We start from the raw sequence: 26,838 nt of genomic DNA, 5'->3' as shown, positions 1-26,838 counted from the left end.
TAAAACTACATGATTTTTATAAAAATGAGATTGTGAGGTATATATGGTTCTCTAATTAGCCTGTGAATGGACATTAGATTATTTTAAATTCCCAGCTATTACAAATCTGCAATGACTATCTTTCAACCAAATTAAATTGCAAGTTACAAATATATTATTAGTCAGAATCCTATTGGTTCTCCAGAGAGTCACAACCAACAGGATATAGACATATGAGAAGGAATTTATTAGAGGAATTGGCTCACACAATTATGGATACTGTGAAGTCCCACAATAGGCCATTTGCAGGCTAGAGAACCAAGAAGTCTGTTAGCACGGCTCAGTCCAAGTCTGGAGGCCTGAGAACCAGGGAAGCTGATGGTGTAACTCTGGGTCTCAGACCAAAGGCCTGTGAACCTGCGGGGCCACTGGTGCCAGTCCCAGAGTCCAAAGGCTGGAAAATGTAGAGTTCTAGTGTCCATGGCCAGGAGAAGAATGAAAAAATATATACTATCTATCTTTGTACATGTGATTTAATTAAAATTTACATATTTAAAAGCAATAAATCATCTGCAGCTGCTTCTTGATAAAAAAAAATTTGGTGTATGTCTCTTTGCCTATTTTTTACCACCATCCTGCAAGACTATCCTGCTGAAAAGATGTACACCACTGTCCATCCACCATTTTACATTGCTACATGTCCCAGAAGAGTCTTAAGGCAATTAGACTAAGTATATGCTATGAATAGATTTCTTTTTAAATTTTAACAGCTTTAAATGACTTTTTTCTAAACCTGAAAAATATTTATCACATTGTGGAAATATACAGAAAAATAATTCAACTGACAACGTATAGGAAAGTAAAGTCGTAAGTAGAAATTTTTGTTATTTGGTGATATTGTAAGAACTGGGAGAAAGTAAATCCAAAACAAGACATGTGCATGTGACTTCACTGTATTGAACAACTTATCCTCAGTAGGACAAAAGTTTTTCTTTATTCTGATTCCAAAAACCTTATTACAAACCTTTTATTGTTAAGTACTATTTCATATCTATTTTTAAATGATACAATGTATACAAACACAAATAGATATTTAATAAGGCAATGTTGAAATTTATTAGGTGATTATATCTAAAAGTAGTCATACATTCTTTATATATTTATAATAATTACATGCCTTGTGTCTGTATCCTTGCAAATTTTTATACTATCTCCAGGTAATTTATTTTATGGAATATTGCCATATGATATATTTCCCTTTCTCAGTGTCCTCAGGAACCCCTGAAATACAAAAGCACTCTTAACACACAGTTTTTTTAATTGGCAAAATAATGGAACTTTCGAAGAATGTTAGAATATTGTAATATTCGAAGAATGTTAGAATATTGTAATATTTGAAGAATGTTAGAATATTGTAATATTCGAAGAATGTTAGAATATTATAATATTCGAAGAATGTTAGAATATTGTAATATTGGAAGTTCCATTTATTACACCGATTAAACAGTGTAGAATAACATTGAAGATGTAGATGTCATGCAGTCAAGTCTAAGTCTGCAAAGCCCATTCCCCTCCCTCCCAGGGCCATCATGGTCCTGAGTGGAATCCTAAGGTGACACCTGGAATGTGCTTGCCTCTGAGAGCAGCCTTTTGGCTCCCCAGGCCTCAGTTGCGTTCCTGGAATATGAGAAGTTGCTTGGAATTCCTTTTCCACAGCCTCTGTTGAACCTGTGTCTCTCTCTGTGGATTATGGCTCTGCTCCTTGGTTACTTCAGTTTAGAATAGCTTTCTTTTCTAGGTTTGTTTTTTTTTGAAATGGGGTCTTGCTCTGTTGTCCAGGCAATAGTGCAATAGTGCAATCATGACTTAACCTCCCAGGCTCAGGTGATCCTCCCACCTCAGCCTCTGGGGTAGCTGGGACTACAGGCACGCACAACTATCCTGACCAATTTCTTATTTTTGGTAGAGAGAGGGTCTCTTGATGTTACCCAGCCTTGTCTTGAACTCCTGGCTTCAAGAGATCCTCCTGCCTTTGCCTCCTAAAGGACTGGGTTACAGGTATGAGCCACCAGACCTTGCCTTATTTTCCAGGTTTTGAGAAGCTACAAGTGAGATAATTATTGCTGCCTGTCTAACCTATTCTCTTCCACACATTGCAGAGGTCACTGGAAGAAACAGTAAATCACAAACTCTTTTTCTTCTATCCATAACTTTTCCTGCCTCATCTAGAATTACCACTCTTGACAACAGGACCCCCCCCATTTTTGTCTATCACCTTATTAAATCTTCTGTCAAATTGCTTTATTTAAAACATTTTGCAAACTTAGAGAAACTCTGGTTATAACTAAAAATTGTAAGCTGACAGTCATTTTAACTGGTTGCTCTAAGAGGGTGGCAGAATTCCTCTTAAAGAGCAAACTGCTCTTTTGTTGGGAAAGCATTCAGTGGGCTTTTCTGAGTGTGGGGGTGGACCCCAGGAGAGTCTGGGTAGGAGAGGGTCAGCCTGAAAGAGAGCCAAGTTTCTCTGCACCATCAAGTCACAGGAATTTTGGAGTGGGTTCCACCCACCACTGCAGGGCTGAGGAAGGTCAGACCATGAGAGAGAGACATTGAAAACAAAAAGCTTTCTTAGAGTCCAGGGAGCAGGCCCCAAAAATACCCAGTTGAGAGTGCCACCAGTAAGGAGTCCTCGAGGGGGAGACTTCAGAAAACTTTAGCAATAGTGTGACCAGGATTCAATTTTAAGTCAGTCCCTGTTTTGTGCTATCGTTCCTCTACATTGCTCATATAAAACAAGAAAATACAATAACACACTGCTAATCACAAGAGCATTATCATGAAGAAAAGGGTGGTGAGTCCATATTTTGAAGCAAAGCAAACTAGAATGGGCTGGGGCAGCCTGGAAAGGCAGTGGGCAGATGGAGGGAAGAAATTGAAAAAGTCAGGAGCAAGAGAAAAATGGGAAGAACCAAGTCTCAACTCTAGAATCTGCTGGAAAATTGAAGAACACGTTAGACTTCCCACAATTTAGGGGATGGCTGTTAAAGAAAAGGATGGCCTCAGAAGGACAGAAGAGTTAAGGACTTTGGGGTTTTATGGATAATCCTTATATGAAATATTACATGTTTTTTTCACTGCTTAAACAACAGACTTCAGCAATGATGTATGTCAGAGAAATGGGCACAGAAAGTGAGGAAGGACTGTGTGCCTGCAGTTTGTCCCATTAAATTGTGGCAATGAAGGCAGGAAGCCTCGTGTATATTCACATATAATAGCAATAAGAAAAAGATCAACAGAAAGTGATTATGCAACATTCAACATTTTCGCAGTACCCAAAGACTTCATTGAGTTGATACATCTTAATATTGTCATTTTGATACAAAATATCTTTGCAGGATATTTGTAGGCACAGCTACCCCAAATCCCATTTGCATTAATCTAAAACAGACTTGCAGGCCCAGTGCCAGAAATTCCTTGGGCAAGTCCATAATGCGCATTCACCGTCAGGCATGAAGGAATAGCTTATCCAGCAGAACTATCGGAGGCCAGGCTCCCAATACAAACTCCTTCAGACTGCTCAGTACTCAAGACATCTCAAGTTTTTGAAGAGTAAAGTATAAAATACTGGCAGGGGTGGGTAGGGGGAACAGGATAAATTGGTGATGGCCCAGAAAAAATATCCAGGGGGATCGCATTTTTCTTCTCCAAAGAAAAACAGACTTCATAACTGAAAGAGGAATAGAGAAAGAGGAAAAAAGTGATCTGGGACCTGTTTTTCTTGCATCCCATTTCTACTCTGCCTGTGAGTGAAGACTGTTGTGGAAAAGTCAACTGGAGAGACCAGGTCAAAGGCCAAGCAGAAGAGGAATTAGGCTTAAGACTGCACTGAGAGGGAACACTAGACCATGGTGGTAAATGTTCTTGTTGCATCTGTTGGTCTTTCATCAAATAATGGCATTTCAGCTGGGTTGTAGCCTCCTTAGCTCTCACTCATTGCATCTTTGATGTTTCACCCAAAGGTATAATTATATTGCATCAGTATACTGTTTTGGCCCCCGGAAACCTTAATATTGCTCTCTGGAGAAAGGACAGTTTAATCACTCACATGACATTATGTACATATGTGTGTATTTGTATTGTTTTCTTAACTGAAAGTCCTTCTCCCACCTCCTTGACACTCCCAAACTGCTATTTGCTACCCACATTTTTCTTCTGTTGTTGGTTCTTTTCTTTCTACATGAATTTAATACACTTATGGGAATAAAGCTCTTTCTGAAATTGGGAGAAGCCCTCCCAAGTTGTCATCCCAGTTGCCAACTTGGAAACCTGTTTAATTCTGGAAGAAAACCACAACAATCATGTCTCATTTTGGAAAGTATCTTTCAGAGGACATAATCAAAGCAAATTACAAATACAAATTTCTAACTAGGTTTTCTTAGTGTTCAATGAAGTTACTCCAGTGATCCCAAAGACAAGTTAAATATAGCTGTAGGCCCAAGATCATAGAGTTAATTGGTAGATAAGTCATAACTCTAAGGAGTGGGTTCTTCCTCCTTTCTTTCTGTATCCAGCAAATGACTTAATAATTTATAAAACTACATGCTTCTGTCGGGCATATCGGGCATTTTGCTAGGCATAGCCTATATGATTTTAAGCCACATGAACTTTTGAGTTTTTGCAACTGGCTGGGACCTATTTTATGACATTTCATAGAAAGTGCTGTGGTTCTTATGTTCTTCCCAACGTGGAAATGTGATTTCAGGTAGGGTTGAAATCAAGATACTGACTCCTGAACTTCCATCTCTAACCATAATGGGATGACTGATACTGTACTAGCCCAAAACTACTCTAAAACGGGACAGAATATGTGAAGCATCCGATTTCAGGCAGTGGATAACAAGCAATGTAAGGCTGTGCTCCTTGAGAGAAGGGAAGTGCATGAGGTAAGCTACATGATTGCCTCAGCTCTGTGCCTGGAGACAATTTCCTGACCATGGTACAGAGACCTGGAGTCTGAGCAGAGCATGGCAGTCCTGTTGAGCTGGGGAGGCAGACATCAGCGTTCAGGGTAACTGAAGCAAGTAGAAACTATGGAGCCTGAATGGAGGGAGCCATGTAGAGAGAGAGGACCCCAGAATCCAGCAGGGATCTCCTGCAAATCAGTGACTGAGAGTTGGATTGTACATGTGCAGTGTGAGGCGACCCAAGCTTTACTAGATGTCAGATGCTATGCAGTTGAAAGTGGAACCAAGGTTCTAGAGGTTGAGTAGTGCTTGGGGAAAAGCAGTGGCAGAGATGTCAGAGTTCTGGCCCTGCCAGAGAGGAGAGATTTATTAACATCTTGTTAAAACTCTTGACATCCAGCTCTGAGACACCACAAAGTGCACATATTAGGATTAAGGAATATGCCCCTTGAGAAAGACTAACTCTAGACTCACCCTAACAAAGCCTAAAACCAAACCCCGACAAGATTTATACAGGAGACACAGTTTGGAAAGTGACTACTGAAAGGTTAGAAGATCTTGAAAACACCTTGGACTGTCCACAGATCTATACTAGCAATGCAAAACACTAAGTCTACACAAGTTAAAGTAATAAGCCATTAAATGAACTGCCACCTCAAATATGAATCAACCATTTTTAGAGGAAGACTACAGAATCCAGACTATCTACACTGTGTTGTCCACAGTGTTCACTATTTAATCACTAGACATACAAATAAAAATCACATTAAAAGACTAAAAAATATGATCTTAATGAGTAATCAAATGGAAAACAGCAGATAAATGGAAACTACAAATACGACTTTATGAACATTCTAGAACTGAAAAGTATAGTAACTGAAATAAAAATTGAGCTTAACAGCAGATCAGACTTAACATAGAGAGTCAATGAACTTAGATACAAACCAATAGACATGCCTGAATCTGGAGAGTAGAGAGAAGAAAAATAAGCAGAGTTTCGAGGAGGTAATATCAAGCAGCCTAGCATACAGGTAATTGAGTCCTAGTAGAAGAAAATAATTTGAGGCAAAAATAATTGGAAGAAATCATGGCCCCGAACTCCCCACGTTTGAAGAGAAACACTGACTTACACATACAAGAATTTCAATGAACCCTTATTGTGTCCACACGGGACACATATAAGGAAATCTGCACCTAGGCACGTTAGAGCTAAACTGCTGAAAACCAAAGATAAAGAAAAAAAATCTTAAAAGCAGCCGAAGAGAAAAAAAAGGTACTTTATATACAATGGGACAAAAACAAGAATGATCACTTACTTCTCATCAGAAACAATGGAGTCCAGAAGACAATGAAATGACTTTCTTAAAGTACTGAAAGAAGAAACTGTCATCTCAGTTTTATATCCAGCAGAAAGAGCCTCCGTAAACAAGAGTTAAATAAAGACATTTGCTGAAGAATAACAGCTGAGAGAATTAGTTTCCAGCCTGCCTGCACTTCCTGAAAGATGTCTTTCAGGTGAAAGAGAAATTTAAATCTCCAAGATCAAAGGGCACCGGGAATGTTAAATAAGAGAAGATAGGCAGCATCTTCATCAGAAACATGAACAGTTTTAGACAAACGTCTTCAGGACCGTGCTGAAGATAGATATCATTATAGAACTGAAGTTCCTATAGACTTAATTTCAAGTCACTTCTACCTAAGAGTTAACTGTCTTAATATTTGGCCCTTGTAAGTAGAATGGTGCTGAGAGTTAGCTAAAAGTTTTTTAAATTAAAGCATTCTTTTCCAAGGTTGTCTGGAAATTTGACATTTAATTCAGCATTGAATATGAACAGCTCAGAGTCTAGTCTCAGAGCTCCGAGCTACTTTTCCTTTGTCCAACAGAAGAGGGCTATGATTCAGAGTTACAGTGTTGATTGCCTCTACCAGTACTTAGTGAAAGGGTCTGACTCATCTAATTTGTGTAGAGTTTTACACTACCCATCTCTGTACATTTTTTTAAATTCTTCTGTATACTTTAAATAGTCATGAAATGTTTTAACTCATAAAAAAGAAAGTAGGAACTACTACAGAAATAGATTTCCTGTAATATGTATTCAGATTTGAGTTACTGCCTTTAAATACCTAATTTTGCTATAAATAGATAGCACAAGACTAATTAAAGTTTATCTGCGGAATCTGATAAAAGGGCCTACTATTTCTTTTGTTGCCTTTGTTCTGGTAATTCCAGAATAATTTTTTCTATTCTGGCAGAAAAAGATAGGTGAGAACCTAAGAACTACTTTATTAAGTATATAACCAATACTTAAAAAAAAAACAAAGCAAGTTTTAAGTTTTTATGTTAACAAGAGCCAATTACTTTATGATCACAGAGGTATTTTGCAGCTAAAACAAATCAAAACCAAATGTCATAAATTCAGAGGGCTGGGAGGCTTTTTGAGATGGGAGAATGTAATAATTGACAGAAATCCTAAGTTACTGGGAATCTGTGCTTGGGGAGAGTGAGGAGGAGACTGCATTAGACCAACCAGACAATGAGGCTTGAAAAACTGAGCACTGGAAATGGATGGGATACATGGGTCATAAATCATGAAATCCAAATGCGTAGTTTGAGACACTATAAATGCAGTATTTAAAATGTAGTACTTAAAGTTGGAAGGCTATGGGGAGATCATTTGAAAACAAGGAACATTAGGCAAATGTTCAGAATTGGGGAGGGAGGATAAGAAACCTCTTCAGATATTTCTATAATTTTCTATAAATTTCTAGTGGCTCTGGTAGTTAGAGTTATTTACATATTTTTATGCTCTAGAAATTAAATGATACCATTTTTTATTTTCCTGTTAATTTAAGAAAAGAACTAATCAAAGATCATTAGAAAATTTTTGAGCTAGACACTGATACAAATTTTTAAATTCTAATTACTAAAGATCAAAATTAAAATCCTATATTTTTAGTTGGCAGAGTAGATGAGCACAATAAATAGCTAATACATTTTCATGGGCTTTTACATTAACCTAAAAATTCTAAAAGCTGTCTAACCTTCTATAGTTTTTAATATATTTACATGTCCAACCCAACCCCTGGAAGCCCACTAAAACACAAATTCAGAGTGCAATCCAGCTACAATGCAAGCCAGGCACAAAAGCCTTCTAATGATCTTTGATTAGTTCTTTATTAAATTCATCAAGGAAGCAAAGAAAATTTAATAATCTTCACTAGTTGTCATCTTTCTGATTAGAGGTTTGATTAGAACTTTCAGCTTTTATTTTTCTCCTTGCTAGCCTTCGCCAGAGCTTTGTTATTGCTTCTAGTTGGAGAGAAAGAACAAGGCAGATGGGAAAGGTTAAATAACCCATGTTTGCAGAACATGCTAAATACACCCCACATTTGCTAATATTCCCTGGGTATGGTCATCTGTGTCAAGAGCTTATTGAGGGAGAAGGTCAGTAGATCTCTAAGTATCCCCTCCCACCACCTAGCCAGCCTCTTCATGTGGCAAAACATTTCTTAAACAGACCTTCTGCTTTTACAAGCTTCTTGTCCAGGAATGCATCTTGCTTGCCTTTGATAGTTATTTTCCCCCGGGGTTGAAACTGATTTTTTCCCTATCTTGTTAAATTTACAAATAAAAATTGTATCGGGGGTTGGTTAGTGATACTGTACACATTTCACACATGAAAGCAATGGGATTATAGAAGCTACCATCCATAGGTATTTGAGAAATGCCCAATTAGATTGTTCAGAATAAAGGGCTCTGAAAGGTCACTCAGTCTCAAATGAAAGGAGTGAGAAGAACAATAATGATGTTTACATTTTTCTTCCTCATACAGCGTATGGGAGAATAATGACATTCAGATTTCAATATAGCACATTTCTTCCTAGTATTCACAAATATCGCCTCAATTATTTTTCCGCCACTGCTGAAAAGTAGGAAATGTGTAGCTATTATCTCCATGTCCCATTATATTATATCATGCTATTTTAGTATCTGCTACCTCAAAAGAATGGCAGCTAGATAGTGTGTTTATAATCACACTCAATCACCATTAGACCTCAGCATTGGAAAGAGATAATAGGAAAGAAGGTAAAAAGAAATAATAAAAATGCAAACATGGGAAATTCTTAACCTACAGAAGGATTATGTTCCAAAAGTTCATTTATCAGGCTATTGTTTAGAACTCAAAAATCTATATTTCCACAGAAACAATATTATAATTGGTAGTTAAGTTCCTAGGATAGCCCATCACAGCCAATTTATTTATGTAGTTGAAAATACAAGTACTACAAAAATTACAGTAGCAGAAAGCTATTAAGTTAGAAATATATGGTATTTTAACTACATACAAGGTTAAATCGCTTTTTTCAAACTAACCTAGTAGGCAAATGTATCTACAATAGCCTCAAGTCAGTACTTCACACACTGGCTATACTGATGCTGTGCCAACCACCCAGGGTCTGGGACACTCAAAACCACAGGATCCTCAGAAGGAACTGTCTAAAAGTCCAACAAATAGGTCACTTTCCCCTTTATTTCCTAGACCACACTAGACATTGGCAACCTGGGAAAGGGCAACTTGGTGTTAAAAAAATTTTTGAGTCCAGGATCCCAGAGGAAGTTCTCCTTCTCACTTCAAGTATGGTACAGGTTGCTGATTCAAATGGCGCTTTCCGGTGAATTAATTAAACTCTAGGTTATTTTCAAAATATGCTGGGCACACACAACATGCCAGGCACCACAATGCTGAATAGAATACTAAAAATATTAATTTTGAGCTCTGGCATGCTTACAGTAATATAAAGAACATGTGAAAAAATATGGTATATAGTATAGTAGGAGTAGCGTATATTTAAGGAATGTCAAAACCAATGTTTAGTTTCAACGCCAATGAGCAAATGAAACTCTTAAAGGAATTGGTTGATTCAATTGTTAAACTAATTGGAGTTCTTGTTCAGAATACTGAATTGAGGTTATTCTTTCCTTATTGCTACTGAGAAATCGGTTTGAACTCATTCATTCTCTTTCACAGGAAAGAAGGTAAAAAGAAATAATGCAAACATGGGAAATTCTTAACCTACAGAAGATATTTATTAATATTTATTTATAAATATTTTTAATTATAAAAATACTTTCTATTTGCAAGCAAGAACATAGGTACACATTTCCAAAATGAAACAAACATAGATGATACCCTCTCCCAGCATCAGAAAATGTCTAGCCTTTTGAAAACACAAACATAAAGCTGAACATCTCAAAGAACACTGCCCATTTCCCAGGGCACACATGGTTATTTCCAGACACAGTTCAACGTTCTAGAGCTTATGGTCCTAGATTTTTTGCATGTCTCTATTACAGGACTTAATACATAGTACCATAAGTATTTATTGTAAATCTAATTCATCCGCTTTCCTTTGAGCTCTTAAAAGGCAAGGATTGTTGTATCTTCTGTCCCTTGCATAGTGCCTGGACCACAGCAGGAGGTCAATATGTGTAAGAAAAGTGGCAATGTTCTTCCCCAACTCCTTGTTTCCTTCCATGGACATAGAGCTCTACCAGCTGCTTTTCCTCTCCTAGCTCTTCTATTTCATTTCTCATTTTGTACAGAAACTGGGAGGACAAAGAGGTACTGTTTATTGTTCCCCTAAACACAACCAGATTGATAGGTAGAAAGATGAATTGCAACACATAAATTAACCGGCCCTACATCCCTACTTCCCATTTAAATTGCCATTGAATATATAATCACCAACTAGAGAAAGAGAGCAAACACTACTAAACTTCAAAAAGCTATTCTTGTCAAAGTGGATGCCAGAAATAGACAGTTTGGGAGATTCTGATTGTACCTGAATCCATTTTCTCCATTCTCTCTCAAAGGTATTTATGTACTTACACAGATACACACACAACCATACTCATCAGAGATCTGAGACACCACAAATAACGGTAATGCGTATCCATAAATGTTTTTTAGAGTGTATCATTTATGTAATCGACATAAATAGAGCTTTGAGAGCTATTCTTAATATTACAATTATATATTTAGGACACATTTTCCATAGATTTAAAAATTAAAAAAAAAAATTTAAGGCAGTATGTTTGTCCCACAGCTGAGTTTTAAAATTTTGCCTCCCATATTGAATGTGTAAATTTGGAAGATCTCTGACTGAATCAAGTAGCAGGTTTGGTCCCCTCTAGTACTAACCCAGTTATGGAATTTAAGAGAGTTTTTTTTAATGTCTCTATAATTTCTCTTAATGTGTAAAATAAAGGGGTCAACTAGACAGTCTCTTAGATCTCTGTTTAAACTCTGAAGTTTTAAATTCTAATAATTGCATTTTTTGGTGCTGTTCTAAGCTATTCTTAAAATCTTTCTAGCCAGGCACAGTGGTTCATCCCTGTAATCCAAACTACTCAGGAGGCCAAGGAGAAAGGATGGCTTGAGGCCAGGAGTTTGAGACCAACTTGGGCAACACAGCAAGATCACCATCTCTAAACAAAAAAATTTTTTAAGTTAGCCAGGCATAGTGTCAGGTACTTGCAGTTCCAGCTATTTGGGAGGCTGAGGTGGGAGGATTACTTAAGCCCAGGAGTTTGAGGCTGCAGTGAGCTATGATCCTGCCACTGCACTACAGCCTGGGTGACAGAGAAAGACCCCATCTCTAAATAAGTAAATTTTTATTAAAAACCTTTCTTTCTCTGTTTCCTTTCTTTTTAAATCTGAGTTTCTGCTTCTATTATTTCACTCCAGTGGACAGTACTCTAGTTATGCTACAAAGAAGAATACAGTAGACAGCATAACTAGAATCCTTCCAACCATAACTAGATGGAAGGATTCTAACTCCAGCATATAATTAGAGTAATAGCAAAGTATTTCTGCAGCCACACAAAAAGTAGAATCTATATATATATATATATATATATATATATATATATTCAGAATCAATAGTTTAAACTCCCAATAATAGGTTTTAATGGAATGCAAAGGCATAATGTTTTATTAACAAGAGGGTGTTGTTTAGGTAAAGATCATGGAAATGGAACTAGAAAGTGGTAGTTAATTCCATTTTCTAGAACACAGACAACACACATGAAACTAGCTTGACGAAAAAGTGGCCTATTCAGCCAAAGTCATATAGAGAAAATATCAAGATAGAAAATAAGCCATTCAGCAGCAACAGTTCTGAGCATCAGGAGCAACAATATTATTGGCAAGAGCTTTCCCTTCAAGCTACCAGCATCACTGGACTTCAAAAGGATGCAATTCACATGCCTGGGAACGTGCAGGCCAACAGCAGGGGAGGGAGGGGGTGTCTTTTTGTGAGAAAGCATGACATTTTTCTAAGGTACATTATAAAATGGTTTGGCAGAAGCTTGGTGTGTAAATACCAAGGTTAGCATATTCTTTGTTGTAGCTCTACAGAACGTTAAGCACTGTATTTTTTAAATCTTAACATTTTAGAGTGCTTAAAATGAGTACTCTTCCCATTTAATTGGAGCGTTTTTTCCCCTCTGACGGGCAGACTATGAGGTTTCCTAAGTGCTTTCCCTAAGTCCAGAATCAAAGAGATTTGATTGGTTCTTTCCTTCACCAGCTTATTTTATTGTGTTGGATGATGACTTGGCTTTTCATGTAACCCTGAGAGAGAGGGATTTGTTTACGCTCCCCTAGGCTTTGGGAGGGGACTGAGGTCTTTGAGGAAGAAGGCAGCTTTGGATAACATCGAGAACTAGGATTTGGTGGTGAAGTTGTATAATGAGACCACATTCTACCCAGGACTGAACACGACTATCGAAGCCAACCTACTCAGAGCATTTGATACAGAAGTTAAAATGGGTTCAGTCGTCTTTGTAAATAAAACTGTATGTTTTTCCTTGTGGCTGTGGGGTCCCAGTTAGAATAAGCTGTTTATAATGACATAAATAACCATGGCATCTCTAGAAGTTATGCATCAACGTCTTTTCACCAGTGTGCAGAGAAAGGGAAAAAAAACCTAACAGAGGAAATGGGCCAGCTAGCTTCCTGCATTCCCAGTCATTTATTAGAAAATAATTAAGATTTCAACATAAAATAAGTTGGTGAAACAGAAATAGGATTAATCATCTGCAAAGAGGAGAAAAAGTACTGAAATAAGTTTGCACTCACTATTGCTGGGTTTAAAACGGTTTCTCTTTTACAAATGTGCTTGCTCTAACATCCAGAAAATTGACCTTCTCGGCCATAGAACTAATTAGCCATGAAAGTCATTCTATCCCAGAGAGAGAAAGATTATGGTATAGCCTCTATCATCCACCTTAGAATTCATGGCTAGAGTGTCTGAATTGCCTGTCCTAACCTGATTTGTTGGTCGCTATAAAGTTCAGATGGTGTTTTCCTTAGTGATTATAAGAACTCTGTTAGGAGAACTGCACTTTTAACCTTCCAGTGCAGGCCAACTATATTTAGAGTTTTGTCTGCTAATGCTTCAACCCTTTAATAGAAGTGAGCAAAAATTTAGAAAGAAAACCACCACACATTGGCAATCCCTGCACAGTTGTTTCATGATATTCACTATTAGGCAAGATCTATATTATCATACCTTCTATTTCTGCCTGACACATGAATATGACTGTTAAAACCAAAGATAAAGGTACATTCCCTAGCAACCACAGAGAGATTTCTGGGACAACTGTAACAATAAAGGAAATATCTCCCAGACGTATTAAGTGCAAAAAGCTGGATGTAGCACAACATATATGATGTGAGTCTATTGATTAAAAAACCAAGAGTATGTATATGTTTCAGTCTGGAAGGACACACATCAGACACCCTGCTTAGAAAGGATATTTTTGCTTTGTCTGGAATATTTGAACTTTTTATAAAGGAAATCTATTAGTGTGTTTTCACTTAAAACAATTTAAAACATATAGCACTAAAAATTCAGATGCAGTTGAGCCTTAATTTAATAACTTACACATATTTCACTCTGCTAGGAATATGTTTCGTCCTTATGTTCTCTGTAGCATATTTTATTAAAAAGTCATCAAGGACTTAAGACTTATCTGAAGACAGAGGAAGCGTGTGAGCAAGCTGTTGCTGTAGCGTGCCTAGAATACTTTCACATATTACTTAGCATGAAATCCTGCACACAATAGCCATCGGGTGGATGGACAGACAGACAGGTGGACGGATGGACAAAACAATATGAAGACTTTTGAACTTATCATTAATCCTGGCTGACTGATAAGAGAAGCATGTAAGCACTCTAGAAGGACAGTTCTTTCGGGTAATTTTTATTTTGCAGTAAGTTTAGAATTGCTAGTTTTTATAATGCCTCTGACTGTATTTAAAAGAGAACTTCTCATCCTGTTCACTGACAGCTTTTCAATAAAATTTGATATATACCATGAATCACAAAACCGCTAAGCAAGTTTTCAAATGCAGTTTCAAAAAGCCCTAACAAAATTGTACTTGCCTCGCCAAATGTGAAAGTTCCTCCCACGGCTTCTTCTACTGCCCTAAATCATTAGTTTCATTATCGTCCTGAAGCAGATATTCCAAGACACCACCAATTCCTACAAAAAAAAAAAAAAAAAAAAAAAGGAAAAATAAATAGATCAGGAAATACCCATCTAACTGTTTCATTAACTTCCTTAGCTGAAACTACAGTTGAGTTAAAGGAAAGGTGATTGGTTAAAATACCTAAAACGCTAATTTAAAAAATACCTGCGATATCATCTGTCTTTTTGACCCATCCTTAAATTTAACTGCTTTTTTTTTTATAGATTGAAAACAAGGGATTTATTTTTAACTCTCAATCTGTTGTCATTATGCTGGGGGGTAAATAAATGAGGGCAATGGTCAAAGTGAAAATAATCTCATAGAGAAACAGACAGAGATGGAGAGAGAATGTGCCTTTAAATCACCAGAGAGGCCATAGAGGTAGAAAGAACATAGGACAAACATAGCCAGGTCCTAACCTTAGGGGAGGGACAGCTGTGCTTGGCTTGATGGGGCAAGCACACTTACCTGTTCTAAGTGTCGCATATTCTTTTTTACTGCTTCCTCTAATGTCTTTTCATCATGGTCTTAACATTGTCTTATAAACTGCTCTATCTACTGCTCACACCTCCACTTCCAGTCTTCTGACTGCACGTGGGGAGAGGGCAAAAATGACTTGAGATGGGCGAGATGGGCCGAGAATGATGGGATCCTGGAGAATATTCACTCGTCAGCTGTGAGAAGTAGTCAATGGACCACTGCGGCTCTTTATTTGCATAATGAGGTTATTCCCCTGGATACCCCAAGGTTACTTCCAGGTCTAGCATTTGATATTTTCATCCCTTTTGGTCAAAGATATGACACTGCCTGGGGAAATTAAGTGTCCTATGACATTAACTTAACATTAAGTAGTAGGAATTAACAAAGATATCACCGTTACAAAGATATATTACATTGTTACAAAGATATATATAGCAAAGACATATTAATAAAGATATCATTTTCTGTTAATGTTCTACAGGAATCTCTTCCTTCCAGTGTATTTATATTGTAAAAATTGTTCTGATGTCTCCTGGCAGCAATGCAGAACTACAATGTAAAGGGATGGGGACATAGAGGTCAGTGGGGAAATGTACAGGTTGTAGTATCCAGTGTTTTCAAATTATCTGTCTATGTATGAAAACTGAGAATCTGTAAATGTCCAAGTACGGATAGTTGTTTTATAAAAAAAAATAGTTCTAACTTTAATACATTTAAGACGTTTTCCTGGAAAATTTTCTAATTTAGCATGATGAAAAGAATGACTGGTTTTTAAAGTGCAGTTGAACAGGCAAATTCCCTTTATAAGAAAATAACACATAAATGCAAGGATTACAACTTTGAAATTGCTTGAAATCTTTTCTACCAGTGAACACTGAAATTTGTATCTATTTATATTACCTTCTTTCAACAAATGCTTTAACCTTAGTATTTTATAGCCCCTTCCTTTATATTCTCCTAAGTAAAAACTCTAATTTTGTGGCAAACATTTAGTGAAATATGATTTATCTCACCTATTTCATTCTATCCATATGGCTTCTAAGTCTTGAGAGTACAGGTGGAAACTGTCCATAGCAAATTGTTCCTGTCATAGTTTCCCGAATATTTCAGTCTTCAATTAACCATAGTTTAAATTAGTCAGAACATCCAGGAAATGAACACTGGTGAGAGTGAATGAGGCAGAAAATTTGATTGTGTTATACATGAAATTCAGCTATTCAGTGAAATTCTCCAAATGTTGTAATTCTGCTGTCCTGATTACAATTATTTCATCTATGTGGTGCATATATATTTTAATCTTCTCCTGACACCATCTGTTGTTATAAATGAATTTGTCTTCCCAGCTATTCACAAACGCATTTGCATTATTGAGGTCATGTCTGACTATAGGTCTTGGTTCCATGATTTAAACAATACTTAATCTTACCTCCTGGGATTATTTTTGCATTAGATGATAATTGATTGGAAATCCACTGACAACTTATAAAGATATCATTTTCTGTTAATGAGGTTGACAAAGGAGGATTCATGCCGTTCTATTTTAAAAAGAAACATTTCTTGACCTTGAATATAGGACTAAAATTACCTTATAGCACAAAACATTCACAATAGAATGTTAGTTAAGCTTAACAGTTTTCTGGCAAAAGCCCTTCTAGATACGTGCAGAATTCCTGTAAAATCGGGTTCTAAACATGTTTTCAGCCCATGTGGCCCTGACCTCTGGAAGTTAGTCCACTTATATTCTACATTCAGATTTTCTTTTATATTTTTCTTTTTTCCTCCCTTCCTTTCTTCTTCCCTCCCTCTCTCCTTCCTTTCTTCCTCCCTCCCTCTCTCCTTCCTTTCTTTAGTTCCTTAATGTATTTCTTTGTTCTTTTTTTTCCTCCATGGTGTCTAGTTGCTTTTTCCAATTTCCACTGTTAAGGCTGGATTCCATAGGAAATAAAGGTGAAAAGAAGTAAAAAATATTGTACCTTGGGGGAGTGCAGAGAAGATGTGGGAGCAGTGACATATTTTTTAGTGTCTCCTTTTAATTAATTTCTCCCCATTTATGCTTATTTTATTCTTTTCAAAATTTTTAAAGTTTGTTATTGTTTTTAGAGATGGACTCTTGCTATATTGCCCCAGCTGGCTTCAGACCCCTAGGCTCAAGTAATCCTCCTGCCTCAGGCTTCTATGTAGGTGTGTAACACCTAGCATGGCTATGTTTTTTTTTTTTCACTTAATTTATATAACAAAACCTGAGACAAGTACTCTTGCTTCAGATTTTAACCTTGCTTTATTTTTCAGTTCTTAAGCAGCTATTATGTAAAGATAGCTAAAATTTTCTTCAAAAAGAAAAAAGACTACCATCCATTTTTGTTTTTATGGAAATTTTGGAAAGCTTAAAAACACTTCCGTTGAAGAGAACTGACATCATATAAGCATGTGGTCTCAAGTCAATACCTGGAGGTTCCCAGTACCAATGCAAACTCCATTACTGATGGAATCATGGCAAGGTTTTGAAAATCACTTATTTTCTTAGCATTTTCCCCTAAATCAGGAACGATGATAACATCCTCTCCACAAAACTACAAGGTAATCTATCATGGATTGACTCTCTAAAAATATAAATCCTGGATTGCAGGCAAAATGGCCGAATAGGAACAGCTCCAGTCTACAGCTCCCAGGGAGATTAATGCAAAAGGTAAGTGATTTCTGCATTTCCAACTGAGGTACCCAGTTAATCTCATTGGGACTGGTGAGACAGTGGGTGCAGCCCACGGAGGGCGAGCCAAAGCAGGGTGGGGCGTTGCCTCACCCAGGAAGCGCACAGGGTCGGGGAACTCCCTCCCCTAGCCAATGGAAGCCCAGAGGGACTGTGCCATGAGGAAGGGTGCACTTTGACCCAGATACTATGCTTTTCCGTAGTCTTTCCAACCCGCAGACCAGGAGATTCCCTCCAGTGCCTACACCACAAGGGACCTGGGTTTCAAGCACAAAACCGGGCAGCCATTTAGGCAGACACTGAGCTAGCTGCAGGAGTTTTTTTTTTTTTTTTTTTTTCCATACCCCAGCAGCTCCTGGAACGCCAGTGAGACAGAACTGTTCACTCCTCTGGAAAGGGGGCTGAAGCCAGGGAGCCAAGTTGTCTTGCTCAGCCGATCCCACCCCCACAGAGTCCAGCAAGCTAAGATCCACTGGCTTGAAATTCTCAGTGCCAGCACAGCAGTCTGAAGTTGACCTGGGACACTCGAGCTTGGTGAGCGGAGGGGCGTCTGCCATTACTGAGGTGTGAGTAGGCGGTTTTACCCTCATAGTGTAAACAAAGCTGCCAGCAAGTTCGAAGTTGGAGACGCCCACCGCAGCTCCGCAAAGCCACTGCAGCCAGACTGCGTCTCCAGATTTCTCCTCTCTGGGCAGGGCATCTCTGAAAGAAAGGCAGCAGCCCAAATCAGCGGCACGTGGGGGAAGGGGTGGTTGCGGGTGCAACTTCAGCAGACTTAAATGTGCCTACCTGATGGCTCTGAAGAAAGCAGTGGATCTTCCAGCACAGCGTTCAAGCTCTGCTAAGGGTCAGACTGCCTCCTCAAATGGGTCCCTGACCCCCATGTCTCCTGACTGAGAGACACCTCCCAGCCGGGGTGGACAGACACTTCATACAGGAGAGCTCCAGCTGGCATCTGGTGGGTGCCCCTCTGGGACAAAGCTTCCAGAGGAAGGAACAGGCAGCAATCTTTACTGTTCTGTAGCCTCTACTGGAGATACCCAGGCAAAATGGGCCTGGAGTGGACCTCCAGCAAACTCCAGCAGACCTGCAGCAGAGTGGTCTGTCAGAAGGAAAACTAACAAACAGAAAGAAATAGCATCAACATCAACAAAAAGGATGTCCAGACACAGAAAACCCCATCCAAAAGTCACCAGCATCAAAGACCAAAGGTAGATAAATCCACAAAGATGAGGAAAAACCAGCACAAAAAGGCTGAAAATTTCTAACACCAGAATGCCTCACCTCCTCCAAAGGATCACAACTCCTCGCCAGCAAGGGAACAAAAGCAGACAGAGAATGAGTTTGACAAACTGACAGAAATAGGCTTCAGAAGGTGGGTAATAACAAACTCCTCGAAGCTAAAGGACCACGTTCTAACCCAATGCAAGGAAGCTAAGAACCTTGAAAAAAGATTAGACTAATTGCTAACTAGAATAACCAGTTTAGAGAAGAACATAAATGACATGATGGAGCTGAAAAACACAGCATGAGAACTTCATGAAGCATACACAAGTATCAATAGCTGAATCAAGTGGAAGAAAGATATCACAGATTGAAGATCAACTTAATGAAATAAAGCATGAAGACAAAATTAAAGAAAATAGAATAAAAAGGAATGAACAAAGCCTCCAAGAAATATGGGACTATATGAAAAGACCAAATCTATGTCTGATTGGCATACCTGAAAGTGATGGGGAGAATAAAATCAAGTTGGAAAACACTCTTCAGGATATTATCCAGGAGAACTCCCCCAACCTAGCAAGACAGGCCAACATTCAAATTCAGGAAATACAGAGAACACCACAAAGATACTCTTCAAGAAGAGCAACCCCCAAGACATATAATTGTCAGATTCACCAAGGTTGAAATGAAGGAAAAAATCTTAAGGGCAGCCAGAGAGAAAGGTCAGGTTACCTACAAAGGGAAGCCCATCAGACTAAAAGTGGATGTCTTGGCAGAAACCCTACAAACCAGAAGAGAGTGGGGGCCAATATTCAACATTCTTAAAATAATTTTCAACCCAGAATTTCATATCTAGCCAAACTAAGCTTCGTAAATGAAAGAGACATAAAATCCTTTACAGACAAGCAAATGCTGAGAGATTTTGTCACCACCAGGTCTGCCTTACAAGAGCTCCTGAAGGAAGTACAAAACATGATAAGGAACAACAGATACCAGCCACTGCAAAAACATACCAAATAGTAAAGACCATCGACACTAGGAAGAAACTGCATCAACTAATGAGCAAAATAACCAGCTAGCATCATAATGACAGGATCAAATTCACACATAACAATATTAACCTTAAATGTAAATGGGCTAAATGCCCCAATTAAAAGACACAGACTGGCAAATTGGATAAAGAGTCAAGACCCATCAGTGTGCTGTATTCAGGAGACTCATCACACATGCAAAGACACACATAGGCTCAAAATAAAGAGATGGAGGAATATTCGCCAAGCAAATGGAAAGCAAAAACAAAAGCAGGGCTTGCAATCCTAGTCTCTGATAAAACAGACTTTAAACCAACAAAGATTAAAAGAGACAAAGAAGGCCATTACATAATGGTAAAGGGATCAATTCAACAAGAAGAGCTAACTATCCTAAATATATATGCACCCAGTACAGAAGCACCCAGATTCATAAAGCAAGTCCTTAGAGACCTACAAAGAGACTTAGACTCCCACACAATAATAGTGGGAGACTAACACTGTCAATATTAGACAGGAATATTAACAAGGATATTCAGGACTTTAACTCAGCTCTGGACCAAGCAGAACTAACAGACATCTACAGAACACTCCACCCCAAATCAACAGAATATACATTCTTCTCAGCATCACATAGCACTTATTCTAAAAGTGACCACATAATTAGAAGTAAAACACTCCTCAGCAAATGCAAAAGAATGGAAATCATAACAAACAGTATCTCATACCACAGTGCAATCAAATTAGAACTCAGGATTAAGAAACTCAAAACCACACAACTACATGGAAACTGAACAACCTGCTCCTGAATGACTACTGGGTAAATAATGAAATTAAGGCAGAAATAAATAAGTTATTTGAAACCAATGAGAACAAAGACACAATGTACCAGAATCTCTGGGACACAGCTAAAACAGTGTTAAGAGGGAAATTTATAGCACTAAATGCCCAAAAGAGAAAGCAGGAAAGATCTAAAATCAACACCCTCACATCACAATTAAAAGAACTAGAGAAGCAAAAGCAAACAAATTCAAAAGCTAGCAGAAGACAAGAAATAACTAAGATCAGAACAGAACTGAAGGAGATAGAGACACAAAAAAAACCCTTCAAAAAATCAATGAATCCAGGAGCTGGTTTTTTTAAAAGATCAACAAAATAGACCACTAGCCAGACTAATAAAAGAGAGAAGAATCAAATAGATGCAATAAAAAAAGATAAAGGGGATTTCCCCACTGATCCCACAGAAATACAACTACCATCAGAGAATACTTTAAACACCTCTATGCAAATAAACTAGAAAATCTAGAAGAAATGGATAAATTCCTGGACACATATACCCTCCCAAGTCTACACCAGGAAGAAGTTGAATCCCTGAATAGACCAATAACAAGTTCTGCAATTCAGGCAGTAATTAATAGCCTACCAACCAAAAAAATTCAAGGACTAGATGGATTCACAGCCAAATTCTACCAGAGGAACAAGGAGGTGCTTATACTGTTCCTTCTGAAACTATTCCAAACAAAAGAAAAAGAGGGACTCCTCCCTAAGTCATTTTATGAGGCCAGCATCATCCTGATACCAAAACCTGGCAGAGACAACCAAAAACGAAAATTTCAGCCCAATATCTCTGATGAATATTGATGTGAAAATCCTCAGTAAAACACTGGCAAACCAAATCCAGCAGCACATCAAAAAGCTTTTCCACCATGATCAAGCTGGCTTCATCCCTGGGATGCAAGGCTGGTTCAACATATGCAAATCAATAAACATAATCCATCACATAAACAGAACCAATGACAAAACCACATGATTATCTCAATAGATGCAGAAAAGACCTTCAGTAGAATTCAACACCCCTTCATGCTAAAAACTCTCAATGAACCAGGTATTGATGGGACGTATCTCAAAATAATAAGAGCTATTTATGACAAACCCACAGCCAATATCTTACTGAATGGGCAAACCCAGAAGCATTTCCTTTGAAAACCAGCACAAGACAAGGATGCCCTCTCTCGCCACTCCTAGTCAACATAATATTGGAACTTCTGGCCAGGGCAATCAGGCAAGAAAAAGAAATAAAGTGTATTCAATTAAGAAAACAGGAAGTCAAATTGTCTCTGTTTGCAGATGACATGATTGTATATTTAGAAAACCCCATCATCTCAGCCCAAAATCTCCTTAAGCTGATAAGCAACTTCAGCAAAGTCTCAGGAATCAAAATCAATGTGCAAAAATTACAAGCATTTCTATACACCAATAATAGAAAAACAGCCAAATCACGAGTGAACTCCCATTTGCAATTGCTTCAAAGAGAATAAAACACCTAGGAATCCAACTTACAAGGGATGTGAAGGACCTCTTCAAGGAGAACTACAAACCACTGCTCAAGGAAATCAGAGAGGACACAAACAAATGGAAAAGCATTCCATGCTCATGGATAGGAAGAATCAATATCATGAAAATGGCCATACAGCCCAAAGTAATTTATAGAGTGAATGCTATCCCCATCAAGCTACCATTACATTCTTCACAGAATTAGAAAAAACTACTTTAAATTTCATACGGAACCAAAAAAAGAGCCCATATAGCCAAGACAATCCTAAGCAAAAAGATCAAAGCTGGGGGCATCACACTACCTGACTTCATCAAAACAAGCAATGGGGAAAGGATTCCCTATTTAATAAATGGGAAAAGCCAGTTGGGAAAACTGGCTAGCCATATGCAGAAAACTGAAACTGAACCCCTTCCTTACACCTTATACAAAAAAGATGAATTAAAGATGTAAACGTAGGACCTAAAACCATAAAAATGCTAGAAAAAAACCTAGGCAATACCACTCAGAACATAGGCATGGGCAAAGACTTCATGAATAAAACACCAAAAGCAATGGCAACAAAAGCCAAAATTGACAAATGGGATCTAATTAAACTAAAGAGCTTCTGCACAGCAAAAGAAACTACCATCAGAGTGAACAGGCAACCTACAGAATGGGAGAAAATTTTTTCAATCTATCCATCTGACTTAGGATTAATATTCAGAATCTACAAAGAACTTACATTTACAAGAAAAAAACAACCCTATCAAAAAGTGGGTTAAGGATATAAAACTTCTCAAAAGGAGACATTTATGCAGCCGAAAAACATGAAAAAGAGTTCGTCATCACTGGTCACTAGAGAAATGCAAATCAAAACCACAATGTGATACCATCTCAAGCCAGTTAGAATGATGATCATGAAAAAGTCAGGAAACAACAGATGCTGGAGAGGATGTGGAGAAATAGGAAAGTTTTACACTGTTGGTGGGAGGGTAAATTAGTTCAACCATTGTGGAAGACAGTGTGGGGATTCCTCAAGGAGCTAGAACCAGAAATACCATTTGACCCAGCAATCCTATTACTGGGTTTATACCCAAAGGATTATAAATCATTCTACTATAAAGACACATGTACATGCATGTTTATTGCTGCACTGTTCACAACAGCAAACACTTGGAACCAACCCAAATGCCCATCAATGATAGACTGGATAAAGAAAATGTGGCACATATACACCATGGAATACTATGCAGCCATAAAAAGGGATGAGTTCATGTCCTTTGCAGGGACATGGATGAAGCTGGAAACCATCATTCTCAGCAAACTAACACAGGAACAGAAAACCAAACACTGTATGTTCCCACTCATAAGTGGGAGCTGAACAATGAGAACACATGGATACAGGGAGGGGAACATCACACACTGGGGCCCGTCAAGGGGTTGGGGGCTAGGGGAGAGATACCATTAGGAGAAATACCTAATGTAGATGACGGGCGGATGGGTGCAACAAACCTGCACATTCTGCACGTGTATCCCAGAACTTAGAGTATAATTTGAAAAAGAAAAAAGAATGAATGAAGATGAGTGACAAGTAACAATGTCAACAGATTTTATTCTTTTTGGTGACAAAGTAAATGTACCCATACTCCCTAAGACCCACTGTTTGATCAGGAGGAAGGCAAAAAGCATTCTAATCTTTCATCACAATGCCCTTCAGAAACATCAGCGTGTGTGCATGCATATATTGTTATCTTTTGAAACTAATAAAAATCAGTCACTGAGGAAACATAAAACAACCATCAAAAGTAGAGCTGTTCTCAGTCTGCAATGCTCACCATGAGCAGAGACGTACAGTGATGTACAAAAACTTACCAGGCAGAACCCATAGACCATATAATCTTCACAAAAGCTAGAAAAACCAGTTTTGGACAATGTGACATTTTACAGAACACATTCAAGTTGGTACTGTCATGAGGGGAAACTCCCATAAACCAAAAGTTTCATGCAGAGCATGATTTTGGAAGGGACGGAGAATAGTAAGATATGATCTATTGGATGCAGTAACATTTCTGCTAATGTGAAAGTCCAGTCTATATTATTGAATGAACAATAACCCAAAGGAGAGCTACATTTTATTAGGTTAAGAAAATGGAAATGACTTTGTGCTTTTCTCAATATGAATATTAAATATATATATATATATATAAATCCCTTTCACCAATTTGGTTATATGATCAAACTTAACAACCAACCACTACAAGATACTGCCAGCACATGGGCATCCAAATCTTAGGATTATATTGTGAAATTGTACAGGACACAGAGAAAGAGAGGAAGAAATTTTCAATCAAGCAAATTTAGCAAGATTTGGCAGACTCAGTTGCACAGATGGGTTGAAATTTGGTCTTCCATTATTACTGTATCATTTACTCTTGTGTCATCTAAGGACAACCTTCTAACTAAGACTCTCTTATGCTGCAAATGATTATAATTTAAAGACCGTGAGTGTATAAAATAAGCTATTATATATGTATATATAAAATATACTCTAATACATACAAAATAAAGAGTGTATGCATTAAAGAACCACTTGTGAACTCTTGGAGCGTGGGGGTAGCAACCAGCTACTTATACACCTATAGTAGTATGTATATCATCATCTAACTAGGTTTTCTTGATAAAGTTTTTACTGTGGAACCTCAAAATTGTTATTAAGACTTTTTTCTATCTCAATTTCTTTTCCCTGATTTACATTAGGTATACAGATAAGGAAGAAAAATAATTATCAGTCACTTAACTACCTTGGAGTTTCAATAGTGAATTCTTTGGTTTTTGAATGTTAGAATCTTTAATAATGAGGTAATTATAGCTCTTTGTCCATTTAATCTTCATCTTCTAAAATTTAGTCATTGTCTTGCAAGAAGTTGTGCCTTTTTCCTGAGGTGTAATTTGTGCCATGAAAACTCACCTTAAAGGAGAAAAAGCTCCAGCGGAGAATATAATACTCATCAGGGCACTGTTTTCTCATTTATATGATATAAAAAACTAATTTGTGAATGCATGGGGCCAAGAAGGGAAGATGTCACAGAAAAAATTCCTTCATTTGGTGACTCAATGTATTCAGATTGGGTCATATCAAATGGTAATGTTGAAATTAGACATTTTATGTAACAATTAAAATTATTTACAGACATCTCTACTTGGATTATCCCAAAGGGAACCCAATCCTAACATGCTTAAAACTGAACTTCCCCAGCTCCTTGCCCCTCCCCCAGAGAGAGAAAGAGGAAAGGGAGAGAGGCCTCTACTCCTCTTGTGCTCCTGATTTCAACATAATGCACCACCTCCCTAACCACACAACCCCAGTCAGACCCTCATCCCCTCTCAAGTGGCTGTTACCAATGCCTCCTGACATTCCTGTCTTACCTCTCCCCAACCCATCTTTCACACAGTTCCTAAAGTGATAGTAAGTAATATTTAATGATATTTTCTAATCACAACAGTAATTTGGTTCATTGAAGTAAATTTGAAAAATACAACAAAATCACAAAAATGAAAATCTCACTACTCATTGATATTCACTGTTAACATTTTGGTATCTTGTCAGCATGTTTGTGATAATGTGTGCATAATTTTGGAGGGTACGTATTATATAACATGTTTTTTAAAGTAAGTTTCATATTGAAGTAATAATGTACATAAGTTAACAGCTTCATTAATTTTTACAAAGTAAACTCCATGTAACTACCACCCAGATCACTCACCAGAAGCCCTCAAGGTGTCCCCTCCCACTCGTTATCTCCTTGAAGGTAACCACTATTCTAACGGCATTGACTATTTGTGCCTGTGTTTTAATTTTACATAAACAGAATCATACAACATGTTTTCTTTAGATTCTGTCTCCGTTCACTTAATATTGTAGCAGTAGTTTTTTTTTTTTTTTTGAGACAGGGTCCCACTGTGTCACCCAGGCTGGAGTGCAGTGGCACCACCTCAACTCACTGCAGGCTCGACCTCCCAGGCTCAGGTGACCCATACCACCTCAGCTTCCCAAGTAGCTGGGACCACAGGCATACACCATCACAACTGGCTAATTTTTGTATTTTTTTGTAGAGATGGAGTCTCGACACGTTGCCCAAGCTGTTCTCAAACTCCAGGGCTTGAACAATCTTCCCACCTTGGCCTCCCAAGGCACTGGAATTACAGGTGAGGCACCATGTCTGGCTTGTTTATTTTTATTATGTAATATTCCATGTACAAATATAACAAGATTTATTTATCCATTCCACTCTTATTAAAATCTGAATGTTTCTACTATTATAAATTATAGTGCTATGGGCATTCTCGAATGTGTCTTCTGGTGCACATATAGATGCGTTTCTGTTGGGTGTAAAGCTAGGAGTGAATTTTGGGGGTCAAAGAATACATGTTTTAGCGTTAACAGATACTGCCAAAGAATGTTCCAAAGTGGTTGTACAAATAATCTCCTATTAGTAGTATGTGAGAGTTTCCATTGCTTAACACTGTGGGTGTCAACATCGTGTCAACACTATGGGTTTTTATTATTTTGATTTCTAAATTTGCCATTCTGATGGATGCGTAG

At 37.8% G+C, this 26,838-nt stretch overlaps 2 long non-coding RNA genes across 2 annotated transcripts in view; one reads left to right on the top strand and one right to left on the bottom strand.

The window, feature by feature from the left end:
* The first annotated feature begins 3,467 nt into the window (after positions 1 to 3,467).
* The window catches only part of LOC130540771 (uncharacterized), a 41,786-nt gene continuing 18,415 nt past the window's right edge, over positions 3,468 to 26,838 (top strand). Inside the window, exons 1-3 of the long non-coding RNA XR_008954769.2 lie at positions 3,468 to 3,890; positions 17,589 to 17,648; positions 26,351 to 26,441. This is a non-coding gene — a long non-coding RNA (uncharacterized LOC130540771). The remainder of the gene's footprint in view (positions 3,891 to 17,588; positions 17,649 to 26,350; positions 26,442 to 26,838) is intronic.
* The window catches only part of LOC134728952 (uncharacterized), a 173,853-nt gene continuing 159,625 nt past the window's right edge, over positions 12,611 to 26,838 (bottom strand). Inside the window, exon 4 of the long non-coding RNA XR_010109797.1 lies at positions 12,611 to 14,496. This is a non-coding gene — a long non-coding RNA (uncharacterized LOC134728952). The remainder of the gene's footprint in view (positions 14,497 to 26,838) is intronic.

Source organism: Pan paniscus, chromosome 15 (assembly GCF_029289425.2).
Source record: "Pan paniscus chromosome 15, NHGRI_mPanPan1-v2.0_pri, whole genome shotgun sequence".
Classification (NCBI taxonomy): Eukaryota; Metazoa; Chordata; class Mammalia; order Primates; family Hominidae; genus Pan; species Pan paniscus.
This window is presented reverse-complemented; position numbering and strand designations above follow the sequence as displayed.